The sequence below is a fragment of the Rhinopithecus bieti genome, unplaced genomic scaffold (assembly GCF_001698545.2).
Source record: "Rhinopithecus bieti isolate Rb0 unplaced genomic scaffold, ASM169854v2 scaffold_75795, whole genome shotgun sequence".
NCBI lineage: Eukaryota > Metazoa > Chordata > Mammalia > Primates > Cercopithecidae > Rhinopithecus > Rhinopithecus bieti.
Genome location: NW_016827822.1, coordinates 63475 through 77851, shown reverse-complemented (window position 1 = coordinate 77851; position 14377 = coordinate 63475). Strand labels below are relative to the sequence as shown.

The following is a 14377-nucleotide window of genomic DNA, read 5'->3' as shown; positions in this document are numbered from 1 at the left end:
GTTGACAACTGGTCGAGTTTATGTAAAGATCTGGGATCACAGAAAGGAATGTCTGGGTTGTGATAAGAGGTGGTGGAGACCAAGGTTTTACCATGCAGATGAAGCTTTTAGCTAGCAGGCTTCAAAGACAAGAGAGAATAGGTTGTAAAATGTTTTCTCCCTCCTGAGTAGCCAGGTGTGGACCTGTGCGCCTCTGCGCCTAAGAGGGTCCGGGCGGTCGGTCGCGGTGAGAGGTCGTCCTGGGTACCACCCGATGGGCGCCTCGGAGGCGGAGGGGGGCGTGACCACCTCCCCAGCGCCGCGCCTGCCCACGATAGCGGGGCACGCCCAGGTCTCCGGCTCCTGGGCTGGGTCGCGGCAGGGGCGGAGCGGGTGCGAAGGCGACGCCCCCAGGCCCTAGGCCTCGCCCAGGCGGCTTCCGCTCGCCCCTTCAACGCGCCCGCGGCTACCGAGCTGGAGGAGGCAGCGGGCGCCAGACTGGGAATGCGCAGGGCCCCCGCCTCGCTCTACAAGCCCGGGCCGCGGCCTCCACCTTCCCCGCCGCCCGCTGGCGCTCCTTGCCCGCCCCCTGAGGCCGGCGGCTGCTCCCACCTGGGCCGTTGCTGCTCGTGCCCTGAGCGCCGCACAGCCATTGTCCCCGCCGCGCCGTCAGCCGCGCAGGGCCGCGGGCGCAACGGAAGGCGTCTTGGCGTCTTGGGGACTCCGGGCCGCGTGGGCCGAGTCCTGGCCTCCACAAGCCGCATGGCGCGCACAGGGATCCTCAGTTGACGCCGCGCCGCCCTCCTAGGCTGCGTCCCCAGAAGCCCGGCTCCCCGAGCCCTCCGGCCCCGCCCGGTGCCCTGGACCTGAGTGCGTCCCCATGGAGGCGCCCGGGCTGGCCCAGGCGGCCGTGGCGGAGGAGACCTCCGACTGGGCGCCGGCGCTCTGCCCCAGCCCCGAGGCGCGGTCGCCAGAGCCGCCTGCCTACCGCCTGCAGGACTTTACACGCTGGTCACCGTGGGTGAGTGAGTGCGCGCGGGGACTCGGCCCATAGGGTTGCGCGGCGCGGCCGGGACGCTGTCGTAGGACAAAGGGCCCCGAGTGCCGGCCTCCTGGGGAGGGCCCAGCCCCGCCGCTCCGGCTCGGGATCCCAGCGCGGGGCTGCCCCTGCGCCCTGGGTCTCCCTGGGGGGCGCTCAGGGAAGTGGAGCGCACCCCTCAGCCCCGGCGAGTACCCCCGACCGACCGGGTGCCTTCCCTGGAACGCCGACGGCTCCTCTCGGAGACCACCCTCCACCCCCAGCACACACAGCACTCTGGGGCCTGGGCCGTCCGACGTCACCAGATTTCCTGTGGGTCACCTCGCCTGGGCTACCTCGTGCGCCCTCCCAGGCAGCGGCCCCAGGGACACGGGCGCGGGATCCGAAGATCCCTGCGGGCCTCCCCCAGGCCAGCCTCCCCGAGTGCCCAGCGGCAGGGTCCTCGGCGGGAAATGTACAGATTCCTCCAGGGGCTGCAGGAGGAGCTGGGCTCCGGGGAATAGGTGTTCCGTGGCGTTGTGAGGATGAAGACGGCGGAGTTGGGTACGGATCCTAACATGTCCTGACACCGCCTGTGCTCTTCGTCTTTTGCGTCTGAAATGGGTAATTCTTGTATTGGACGCTTTATCCGTTTCCTTTGTCTTCTGTCTTTGAACTGAACCCTGAATGGGCAGCTTGACAGGTTTCGAGTTCTCGGTGCGCTGGGATCCGGACACGCGCTGGCTTATGGGGCAGCCCTGAGTGGGTCAGAATATCCCAACCGGACATGGGCGCTGTATTTAAACAGTTGTCAGTGGTCAGCCTGTGCCTTCTTAGGGCAGGGGCGGTGTTGCTGGAACAGGACTTCTCAGACCCTCTAACTCCTGTTTGTCCTCTCGTTTTGGACAAGAGGAAGCTGGGCTGGGAAGCCCAATGGCTCAGGGTCATAGCTTCTGGCTTAGGAAGAGCAGCGGTCATAGCCCAGGAATCTTCAGGCCTGCTGAGGAAGAGGAGACTGCTTCCTTCAGTGACCTCTTTGGCACCTAGGCCTTGAGGAAGGGGTCTGGAGGAAACCCTGATTTTGGAAGGATAGTGGGAAGAGGGCCCTCTCTTTTTTTCCTCTCCCTCCCTTCCTCCTTCTGTTTCATTCTGTCTCCCTCTCTGTGTTTCTCTTTTTGTCTTTCTCTCCCTCTTTCTGTGTCTCCGTGCATTACTCTCTGTATTAGTCGTTTTTATGCTGCTGATAAAGGCATACTCTAGACTTGGAAGAAAAGGAGGTTGAATTTCTTTTTTTTTTTTTTTGAGACGGAGTCTTGCTCCTGTCACCCAGGCTGAAGTGCAGTGGCACGATCTAGGCTCACTGCAACCTCTACCTCCCGGGTTCAAGCAATTCTCCTGCCTCAGCCTCCTGAGTAGCTGGGATTACAGGTGCGTGCCCCAACGCCTGGCTAATTTTTGTACTATTGGTAGAGACGGGGTTTCACCATGTTGGCCAGGCTGGTCTGGAACTCCTGACCTCAGGTGATCCACCCGCCTCATCCTCCCAAAGTATTGAGATTACAGGCATAAGCCACCGCGCCCAGCCAGGAGGTTTAATTTGACTTACAGTTCCACACGGCTGGGTAAGTCTCATAATCATGGCGGAGGGCAAAAGGTACTTCTTACATGGCAGCAGCAAGAGAGAATGAGGAGGAAGTAACAGCGGAAACCCCTGAAAACCCATCAGATCTCGTGAGACTTATTCACTATCATGAGAATAACACGGGAAAGACTGGCCCGTATGATTCAATTACCTCCCCCCGAGTCCCTCCCGCAACACGTGGGTATTCTGGGAGATATAATTCAAGTTGACATTTTGGTGGGGACAGCCAAACCATGTAATTCCACCCCTGCCCCTCCAAATCTCATGTCCTCACATTTCAAAACCAATTGTGCCTTCCCAACAGTCCCCCCAAAGACTTAACTCATTTCAGCATTAACCCAAAAGTCCACAGTCAGACGAGGGAAGTCCCTTCCACCTATGAGCCTGTAAAATCAAAAGCAAGCCAGTTACTTCTTAGATACAATGGGGATACAGGTATTGGGTCAATACAGCCCTTCCAAATGGGAGAAATAGGCCAAAACAAAGGGGTTACAGGGCCCGTGCAAGTCCAAAGTCCAGCAGGGCAGTCAGATCTTAAAGCTCCAAAATGAGCTCCTTTGACTCCAGGTCTCAAATCAGGTGCAAGAGGTGGATTCCTGTGGTCTTGGGCAGCTCTGCCCCTGTGGTTTTGCAGGTTACAACCTCCCTCCCAGCTGCTTTCATGGGCTGACATTGAGTGTCTGTTGTGTTTCCAGGCCTACGGTGCAAGCTGTTGGTGGATCTACTTTTCTGGGGTTTGGAAGACAGTGGCCTTCTTCTCACAGCTCTACTAGGCAGTGCCCCAGTAGGGACTCTGTGTGGGGCCTCCGACCCCACATTTCCCTTCTGCACTGCCCTAGCAGAGGTTCTCCATGAGGGCCTCACCCCTGCCACAGACTTTTGCCTGGACATCCAGGCATTTCCATACATCTTCTGAAATCTAGGCAGAGGTTCTCAAACCTCAATTCTTGACTTCTGTGCATCTGCAGGCTCAACACCACATGGAAGCTGCCCAGACTTGGGGCTTCCACCTTCTGAAGCCACAGCCCGAGCTCTACATTGGCTCCTTTCAGTCACAGATGGAGCAGCTGGGACACAGGGCACCAAGTTCCTAGGCACACAGCGTAGAGACCCTGGGCCTAGCCCACAAAACCACTTTTTCCTCCTGGACCTCTGGGCCTGTGATGGGAGGGACTGCTGTGAAGGTCTGTGACAGGGCCTGGAGACATTTACCCCATGGTCTTGGGGATTGACATTAGGCTCCTTGCTACTTATGCAAATTTCTGCAGCTGGCTTGAATTTCTCCCCAGAAAATGGATTTTTCTTTTCTACTGCATCATCAGGCTGCACATTTTCTGAACTTTTATGCTCTGTATCCCTTTTAAAACAGAATGCTTTCAACAGCACCCAAGTCACATTTTGAATACTTTGCTGCTTAGAAATTTCTTCTGCTAGATATCCTAAGTCATCTCTCTCAAGTTCAAAGTTCCACAGATCTCTAGGGCAGAGGCAAAATGCTGCCAGTCTCTTCGCTAAAACATAACAAGAGTCACCTTTGCTCTAGTTCCCAAGAAGTTGCTCATCTCTATCTGAGACCACCTCAGCCTGGACCTTTTTGTCATATCGCTATCAGCGTTTTGGCCAAAGCCATTCAGTAAGTCTCTAGGAAGTTCCAAACATTCCCACATTTTCCTGCCTTATTCTAATCCCTCCAAACTGTTACAACCTCTGCCTATTACCCATTTCCAAAGTCGCTGCCACATTGTTGGGTATCTTTTCAGCGATGACCCACTCCCAGTACCAATTAACTGTATTAGTCTGTTTTTACACTGCTGATACAAAAAAGACTGGGGAGAAAAGGAGGTTTAATTTGACTTACAGTTCCACATGGCTGAGGAAGTCTCGTAATCATGGCAGCGGTTGAAAGGCACTTCTTACATGGTGACAGCAAGAAAGAATGAGGAGAAAGCAAAAGCGGAAACCCCTGATGAACCCATCAGATCTCATAAGACTTACTATCACCAGAATAGCACAGGAAAGACTGGCCACCATGATTCAATTACCTACCCTGGACCCCTCTCACAGCACGAGGGATTCTGGGAGATACAATTCAAGTTGAGATTTCAGTGGGGACATGGCCAAACCATATCATTTTCTGTTTCTCTGTTTCTGTGTTTCCCTGTCTCTATTTTTTTTTCTTTTCTTTATTATTATTATTTTTTTTGATATGGAGTCTTGCTCTTGTTGCCCAGGCTGGAGTGCAATGCGCGATCTCGGCTCACTGCAACCTCTGCCTCCCGAGTTCAAGCAGTTCTTCCACCTCAGCCTCCTGAGTTGCTGGGATTACAGGTGCCTGCCAGCACGCCCATTTAATTTTTGGACTTTTAGTAGGCTTTCGCCATGTTGTCCAGGCTGGTCTTCAACTCCTGACCTCAGATGATCCGCCTTCCTTGGCCTCCCAAAGTGCTGGGATTACAGGTGTTAGCCACCATGTCCCGCCTCCCCGGTCTCTCTTTCTTCCTGTTTTGTTTTTGAGACAGTGTCGGACTCTGTTGCCCAGGCTGGAGTACAGTGGCGTGATCTTGGTTCACTGCATCCTCTGCCTCCCATATTCAAGCAATTCTCCTGCCTCAGCCTCCCAAGTAGCTGGGAATACAGGCACTTGCCACCAGGCAGCTAATTTTTTTTGTATGTTTACTAGAGGACAGGGTTTCACCATATTGGCCAAGCTGGTCTCAAACTTTTGCCCTTGTGATTTGTTGACCTCGGCCTCCCAAACTGCTGGGATTTCAGGCGTGAGCCACTGCGGCGGTCCTAAGGTGGTTGCTGATGTGGCGTGGTGGACTCAGTTCCCGCACCAGCCACACACGTAGCCTTTTTTTTTTTTTTTTTTTTTTTTAATTCCATGAGCTCTTTATGCAACTATTTGTAAAATGCTCCCACAGTTAAGCACAATATACTAGTTCACTGCAGGACTTACCACCCTGAGTGGTGATGACTGATTTGTAACCACAATGGCCAGCACAGTGCCTGAATACACACTGAATGTTTGGGATATGTGAAAGCACCCTGTGTACACACAATACATCCTTTCTCAGTAGGTTTACTTCCTGGGCCACACAGCTTTCAGCTGCTGGGGCACTTGGAACTACAGCATGGTCTCCCAAGTCCAGAGGGTGTAGCATAGCACCTGAAGCCACAGGTCCTACATNATGCTCCCACAGTTAAGCACAATATACTAGTTCACTGCAGGACTTACCACCCTGAGTGGTGATGACTGATTTGTAACCACAATGGCCAGCACAGTGCCTGAATACACACTGAATGTTTGGGATATGTGAAAGCACCCTGTGTACACACAATACATCCTTTCTCAGTAGGTTTACTTCCTGGGCCACACAGCTTTCAGCTGCTGGGGCACTTGGAACTACAGCATGGTCTCCCAAGTCCAGAGGGTGTAGCATAGCACCTGAAGCCACAGGTCCTACATGGCGTCTGTAAAATTCCGTCTCATTTCAGTGCTGGGGTTGTAAATAAAATTAGTCTCATCCCAAAATTGCCAAAAGAAGAGAGCTTTTTCCACTAGAAGAGATGCATTAGAGAACAGAATCGGCCATCTTCACTCCTGAGTTTTTTTGACTTCACTCGTGCTTTTAGCTGCCTGAGGTTGTTGTATCCAGTTGATCATCAAGAGTGGAGAGTTGTCTTGCTAAGGTTTAGGAAGACGCGTATGATTCTGCCCAAATGCCACACTCTCTAGAGGTGTGACCTTGGGTAACTCGACCTTCTGGGACTTTGGTCTGGGTCAGAAGGCTGCAAGACGCCATCCTGGGACAGCCATCTGCAGAGCCTCTGCTCTGTGCCGGGCACCGTGCTGCGTTGCTTAGCTCGCAGCAGTGTTTCTGTGCCAGCATTTTGCAGGTGGGAAACAAGCTTAGGGAGGTTGAGTGGCTTTGCCTAAGGTCCCTCAGGTGTGGCTGCTCTCCAGAGCCCTTGTCCTCCCCAGCACACCCTGCTGAATGTGACCACAGCTTTTTGGGTTTGGAATGGAGTCAAAAAATGACAGATTTTTCATAAAGTAAAAGCAAACTTAGTCAAGATTAGGCAGCATGATGGGACTTACTCTGTAGCTAATCTGATGGAGATGATATAAATTCTACCTCCAATAATGTACCTTGGTAGCACATTCTGCTAATACTTTTTCAGCCCCAGCTGTGTCATGGAGGCCACGAAGGTAAACTGGATGTGTACTTTGCCCCTCAGTAGCTTATGAACTAACAGGAGATAAAACATGACCCAGATACCTTCTGATCAAGGCCAGAAAGCTAAAGATAGTGATGAACTAAATGTAGTTAGAGGAAGGGACATTGTTTCTGGCTGACGCGATCAGAAGCGGCTTTGTTGAAGAAGTGGTATTTGAACTAGATTTGAAAGGGTGAGTCTGAGTTGAAAATGCAGAACAGGAGAGACAGGTTCTGGGGCAGGTGGTGGGGTGCATTTCAACAACCACAGCAGAAGGCCCAGTGGTTTGCTGTGGATCAGATGCACGGACCAGTGTACACACTTGGGTCAGATGGAGGCCCCTGTCTCTCCCCATCCTCCCTCTTCCCACCCCCTAGAAATGTCCAGTTCCGTCCAACATGCCTGCCCCTTTTCATGCATCCATGCATTTACATGTTTTTCTTTATACTCAGAATGCCCTACCTGGCAACAATTCCCAGCCTTCAGAATGCCTCTGAGATCACTGCTTCTGGGCAGCCTACCACCTCTGGGCCACTCTGCCTCTTTATTGCACCTGTTGTACCATGATGACATTTTTCCTGGCTGCCTCACCTGTCTGCATCCCGTAGGGAACCTTGTCTGCCTTCAGAATTGTCAGTGGAGCTTTTGAAAGGCAGATCGGGTCTCTGCCCCAGGAGATCTGATACAGCAGGTCTGCGAGGACTAAGGCATGGCAGGGAAACCGCCTACTATCTCAAGGGTGAGGCTAGGACTTGGCAGTGTGTATGTATTCCATCCGGAAATATTTAGTAAATGTTCGCCGAATGAAATAAGCATAAAACAAGTATGAAGCATAATACCCACAGGGTAAGCCAGTCAGGATAGAGGATGAATACATTATTAGGCCAGCTTTGCTGCTGTGGTTATCCTAAAACAATAGGGTTAGGTGTTTCTGTATGTTTATGTATTTTGTTGTTTTGTACTTTTGTTGAGACAAAGTCTTGCTTTCTCATCCAGGCCGAACTGATCACAGCTCACGGCAGTGTCGAACTCCCAGGCACAAACGATCCTCCGGCCTTAGCCTCCAGAGTACCTGGGGCTACAGTCATGCACCATGATGCCTGACTAATTTTTAAATGTTTTGTCGAGACAGGGTCTCGCTATGTTTCCCAGGCCGGCCCTGAACTCCTGGCCACAAGCAATCCTCCCGTCTCAGCATCCCAAAGCACTGGGATTACAGGTGTGATCTACTGTCTCTGGCCCATAGGGAAATATTTTATGTTACTGGTAGTAAAATGAAAATGAAACAGTGTGACTGGTAGATGAAACAGACACAGTTTTTTTGTTTTGTTTTGTTTTTGAGACAAGTCTTACTCTGAGGCCCAGGCTGGAGTACAGTGGCGCGACCTCAACTCACTGCAACTTCCACCTCCCAGGTTCAAGTGATTCTCCTGCCTCAGCCTCCTGAGTTGCTGGGGTTACAGGTGAGCACTGCCACACCCAGCTAATTTGTATGAGTGTGTGTGTTTTGTTTTGTTTTTTTTAGTAGAGATGGGGTTTCACCATGTTATCCAGGCTGGTCTCGAACTCCTGACCTCAAATGATCCACCCACCTCGGCCTCCCAAAGTGCTGGGATCACAGGTGTGAGCCACCGTGTCCGTCGTCCCCCTGTCTCTATTTCTTCTGTCTATATGTCTCTCCCTCTTTCTCTCTCTGGATCTCTCTCCCTGTCTCTATTTCTCTCTCTGTGTTCCTCTTTCTCTGTCTCTCCTCCCTTCCTCCTTCTCTCTATTTTGAAGTCTCTCCCTGTCTCTGTCTCTTCATCTCTCTCTCTTTACCCACTCCCTTCTCTCTCTCTTCCTCCTTCTCTTCATCCCCCCTGGAATACTGTCCTGGGCTAATCATATCACAAACCCTACCCCTTGGAACCTTCCAGAAGGACTCTGGATGAAGAGACACTGCTTGGTTCATTTTCCTCCGTGAAGAATGGCTTTAAATCCCTACCATTCATAGTTGTACCTTTTCATTTTGTTTGCTCGTTGGCTTTTTTTTTTCCCCTTTCTATTATTATTTTTTAATAGGGATGGGTCTTGCTGTGTTGCCCAGGCCGGTCTCAAACTCCTGGCCACAAGCAATCCTACTACATCGACGTCTCAGAGTGCTGGGATTGCAGGTGTGAGCGACTGTGCTTGGCCCCAAAGCTGACTTTTCTTAAAATACATTATCTGAGGGGCAGATCTGACCTAAACACTTTACCCCTTGTCTTCTGCATCTGTTTAAGCAAAATGGTCTCTTTTCCACTGCTCATCAATTGCTGGGGTCTTTCCTGCAGCATTAAAATTAAAAAGACACTCCTTTTTTAGAGGAAGACTGTCAGGTTCAGGGTCAGGTTGAGGTCAGAGGGGAGTGAGTGGACAGCTGAAGGAACACTCAGGGCCGTTGGCAGATGAAACATGTTTTATTCAGCAATTCTCTTACACTAGCTTTCTCATCAGCAGCTCTCTCACGCTGTCTGTGTCTGTCTTGGCTGTCTGCTTCAGCTCTATGGCTTTTGTTGTTCCACACACAGCTGCATAGCTGAGTTTCCCTACAGGGTCAGCCGCATGACTCTTTCTGTGGGCACAAGCTGTGCTGTGTTCTGGCTCCCCCATGTCCCTCTGCAAGATGGGCAGTTCTGGCTGTATCTCTCTCTTTCTCTGGGTGTGCCTCCATATGCCCAGTGTCAGCAGGACAGTCATACCTTTTGCAAACAATAGTGGCTCTGAGCCAGGTGATGAGCCTTCCCATGTTATGGCTACATAGCTGTGATTATATAACGAGTGGAGTTATGCACTTGCACACCAAACTCGCTGAGTCATGCAGGATGTTTACCTTGCCCTATCCTTGACCAAAGCATATCTGTGTACCTTACACTCTGTTCTGCATCTGTTTCTGTAAAATGTCTCTTTCTTTTATCTTTTTTTTGCTGATCATTAATTGCTGAAGTCTTTCCTGCATTAAAATGTAAAAGACACACCTTTTTCAGAGGAAGACACTGTTGTGGACACTTTTCATGGAGAAATGTAGTATTTGTGGACTTTTTTGGCTCTTTGCTAATTAAAGCTTTAAAGCAGAGTGATACATGGAATCACTGAGCCCATGACCATTTTACAGAGGCATTTTTGCAAGCCCTATGGGGTTCAAGTCCTGGTGAACAGCCCACCACAGGTCAGACTTGGACATGAGGACTGCTCCCAACAGGAAGAGGTCAGATACAGCACAGATACTCTTTTAGTATAAATATGGCCCAAATGTGGCATGGGACATACACTAAAAAAATGCTTCATTGTTTTTCTGCAATTAAATTTTAACTTGACATCTTGATCTCTATTTGCTGAATTTGGCAGACCTGTTAAGGCTGGTCCAAAAGGGGACAGTGTGAACAGAGAAATGACTTGATCTGCCCGCTTTAAACGCGTGACTCTTACCTATTGGAGGCATGCTGTGCCAGAGAGTGTGCTAGGCTCTGAATGTTCATTCAGCTGTAAGCAAAATGGAAAGGATGTCTGCACCTTCACCAGTACACTGAGAGGGCTGCACCCCTTTGGCCTGCTCATCCATCCATCCTTGTCCTTTGCACACAGTACGTGTCCAAGACTTCAGGAAACTTGCTCAACCTCCCAGCACAACACCTAAACTTCTCCCTTCACTGTAATACCTGTCTGCTTTGCTGTGCGGTGAGCTCCATGAGGATAGGGATTAGGTTTCTTTGACTCACAGCTAATTGGGGGCCAGGGCACTGCCAGGCTGAATGGGTATATCTTGACTGAGTGTCCATTTTTCTTGACCGAGTGTCCTCTAGCCTCGCTCGTGGTAGGTTGACTGGCCTAATATCCTTTATATAAAAACTTGAAATCAGGTAGATTCAGTTTCTGCTGCTTGTGACAGGGAACCTTGATGATACATCAGTCCAAGCAGTTCAGTGGAATAATCCGGGCAGAATGTATAGTGTTAGAAAGCTAGTGGTCCCTTCTTGTGTTCCTGGAGTGGGAGGGCCACAGCAGCATACTATAGTCAGGCCCTCTAAGAGACCAGCATGTCCCTGGGACATACAGTCTGGGTAGTGGACACGGTGGTGGTTTGTCTTCTCAGCATTTTCTTTGTCTCTCTCTATATATTTTTGCATACAGATACTATACTTTTATGGTGGGTACTGTCGTTGTCTACCCAACAGCTGTTGCAACCCTTCTACCTTATATCATGTGATTCATTCATGTTGTCAGTTTACAAGTGAGAGCAAAATGAATACATTTTCCAATACTGAAAAAAAAGACTAAAATGAAAGGAGAGATAGCTATAGTTTGTCCACTCAAAACACTCAGGAATCATTTAAAATGACATTTGCAATTATTTAGGCATATGCTTAATGATAGACTACTAACTGCAAAAAGGAAGACAAAATACACTGTTTCAAGCAAGGCTTCGGATTCCATCCATTTATTAATTTATTCCGGAGTGCTGGGATTACAGGCATGAGCCACTGCTCCCAGCCCAAGGATTCCGTGTATATATATAGAAATACACGTGGACAGTGAAAGAAAAAAAAAATCGACAAGAAGGAAGTCAAGACCCCTGCAGCCGTTATTTTTTGGGCGATAGGGAATTCGGTGGTTCTTTTGGCCTTTGGTTTTCTGTGTTTTCTGAGCTTGATTTAACCATGCTAAAAGGCTCTTGATACATGAAGTTGCCAGGCCTCAGGATTTTCAGAGTTAAAAACAGCATTGAATTGGAATGTTTGAAAACCTCACTGCAGAGCCAAGCCTCCCATGTGCAATTTGCATTTTCCCTGTGAAAGCGTGTGGTTCCCTGTAGGAAGCCACCTCCCTTCTCCTTGAAATCCCTTAGGTGTCAGTTTCTGCATCCACCCAATGGGGATGACAGTGAGGAGGTCAAAAGTCGCAGCTGGGGCCACGCGGGAGGCAGCCAGTGGCATGGGGTCTGTAAGGAGTCAGTCGCGGGCCGGCGCGAACATGCAGCCCTTTAGACGCTCGGGCAGCACTAGGGCAGCACTAGGTGGTCGAGTGGTGCTGAAAACGCCATGGTGGCGGGCTTGATCCACGCATCGGCCCTAGTCCCAGTTTTTTGTTTGTTTCTTGTTTTTTCCCATGAACTGTTTATGCAACTCTTTTTCAAAATGTGCTTATCAGGTTCTGTAAGCCCCATGTGGGCAGGAGTGACTTGTGGAATTTCTTGGACTCGGCCCAGAGGTTGTCGAGGGCAGCCTGGCAGGGAAGAGCGGGAGGCACCCGGCGAGCCCTGGTACGATGGCTCCTCACCAGAGTCCCCGCAGCTCTGGGAAAGCGGCAGGCAGCCAGAGGCGTGCGGGCTTGACTAGGAATTGCTGGTGGACGGGCGCGAACATGGAGCCCTTTTATAAGCTCCAGCGGTACTCTGGGGTCAGGAGGTCAGTTAGCTCAGTTGGTAAGAGCGTGGTGCTGATAACACCAAGGTCGCGGGCACGATTCCCGCACCGGCCGCAATTTTAGCATTTTTTTTCTCGCCACCACCCCGCAAGGAACTCTTTATATAACTGTGAAAAATACGCCTTTCAAGTACTGTGAGCGGCATGTAGGTGGGAGCGAATTGCGGGATCTCTCCGACTCCGCCCAGGGGTTGTGGAGGGCAGCCTGGCAGGGAAGAGCGGGAGGAACCCACTCAGCGCTGGGGTGGTGGCTCCTCACCAGAGTTCCCAACTCGGGGAAAGCCGGAGGCAGCCAGCTGCGCGATGGCTTCACAAAGAATCGCTCGTGGACGGGCGCGAACGTGGCGCGCGGCCCTTTTATACGCTCCAGCCGCACTGTGGTGTCAGGAGGCCGGTTAGCTCAGTTGGTAAGAGCGTGGTGCTGATAACGCCAAGGTCGTGGGTTCGATTCCCGCACCGGCCATAGTCCGAGCTTAGCCTTTTTTCCACCGCCACCCCACAAGGAACTCTTTATACAACCGTTCCTGAAAAATGCCCTTTCAGGTACTGTGAGCAGCGTCCGGGTAGGAGCGAATTGCGGGATCTCTTGGACTCCTCGCCCAGAGGTTGTCCAGGGCAGCCTGCTGGGGAAAGCGGGAGGTACCGGGCATGCGCTGGGGCGGTGGCCCCCCCACCCGAGTCCCTGCACCATCCGCCACCTGCAGGGCACTCAGGACATCCAAAGCCATCCATATCTCTGGCCCTCAGTCCCCACCCCCTGCCGTCCCCGCGGTTCCTGAGGCTGTGGCTCCCCTGGATGAATCGCCCAGTGAAGACAGGTGCTCCCAAATGTCACTGCCTCGTGTTCCCTTGGTCGCCTTGCGGGGAAGTCTTAGGGATGTAAATCCAGGTCTGGAATGAATGCATTCCACAGATGGTATCTAAGGCTGCTGCATGCCCAGCACCGTTCTAGGTGAGGAGCAAAACGGTGAGACACAAATCCCAAGCCACGTGGAGAAGGTAACCAGCCAGTAGATGACTGCCATGTTTTTAGAGAGGCGTTCTGGTTGTGGAAGCCTCTGGAAACCTTCTCTTGCTCTTTTCTTTTTTCCCCCTCGTTTCTTTTCAGAGACATCTTAGGCTTCACATTTTTTCTTGTTCGTTCTGCATTTTGTAGCCAGAGCAAGTGGATGAATTTCCCACTGGTGGTTCAAGTTTCCAGGATGTTCAGGTGTGCTCAGTTGAACAAAGCCAGTTGTGTGGGGTCAGAGCCATTTTCTGTCAGCATCCAGCAGAGGCTCCACCTGTTTTTGAAAATTCTCCAGTGGAAACATCTACCAGCTCTGACCTAAATCAGTAGCTGCTCAAAATCTATAGACTACTGGCTTAAAACCTTGGTAAGTGCCAGGGTGTGGTAAAAGTTCTCAAGAACTGCCAGCTGATGGCGCTGCTGTTATTATAAGCAAAGTTAGGAGAGCCTGGGTGGGCTGACAACTAAACTAGAAGCCTGTACACAAGTTGGATGTCACATCTTGTAATAGTCGTGCCAGGTTAGATGAAGGGACAGAGCACGGAGGAGTTGGTGGAGGTTGCTGCCCTCAAGTTTCCTGAACTTGAAGGGGTTTAGAATGTGCCACGGTGGCATGAAAATTATTTTGAGCAGAAGGCATTTGAATTCCTGAAATTTCTTACCTGCTGAAAAGCAGAGCTTCCCAAAAGATCTCAAAAGAACTCAGTTGTCATAAATCCCTTCTTGGGAAGCAACTAGGAAAGATTGACTCGGGCCAGGCGCAGTGGTTCACGCCTGTAATGCCAGCACTTTGGGAGGCCGAGGCAAGCGGATCATCTGAGCCCAGGAGTTGGAGACCAGCCCGGGCAACATGGTGAGATCCTCTCTCTACTAAAAAAAATACAAAATTAGCTGGGCATGGTAGCACATGCGTGTCGTCCGCACTACTCCAGGGGCTGAGGTGGGAGGATCACCTGAGCCTGGAGAATCACGGTTGTAGTGAGCTGAGATTGCACCACTGCACTCCAGCCTGGGCAACAGAGTGAGACCCTGTCTCAAAAAAAAAAAAAAAAAAATTTTGAAAAAAC

At 51.0% G+C, this 14377-nt stretch overlaps 2 non-coding genes and 1 pseudogene across 2 annotated transcripts; all 3 read left to right on the top strand.

Annotated features, from left to right (window-relative positions):
- The first annotated feature begins 361 nt into the window (after nt 1-361).
- On the top strand, nt 362-1521 carry LOC108523495 (dapper homolog 3-like; annotated as a pseudogene).
- Nucleotides 1522-12282: 10761 nt separating this feature from the next.
- Nucleotides 12283-12356, top strand: TRNAI-GAU (transfer RNA isoleucine (anticodon GAU)). Its single transcript has one exon. It is a non-coding gene; the product is annotated as a tRNA-Ile (tRNA).
- A 334-nt stretch (nt 12357-12690) lies between these two features.
- Nucleotides 12691-12764, top strand: TRNAI-GAU (transfer RNA isoleucine (anticodon GAU)). Its single transcript has one exon. It is a non-coding gene; the product is annotated as a tRNA-Ile (tRNA).
- Nucleotides 12765-14377: the final 1613 nt, after the last annotated feature.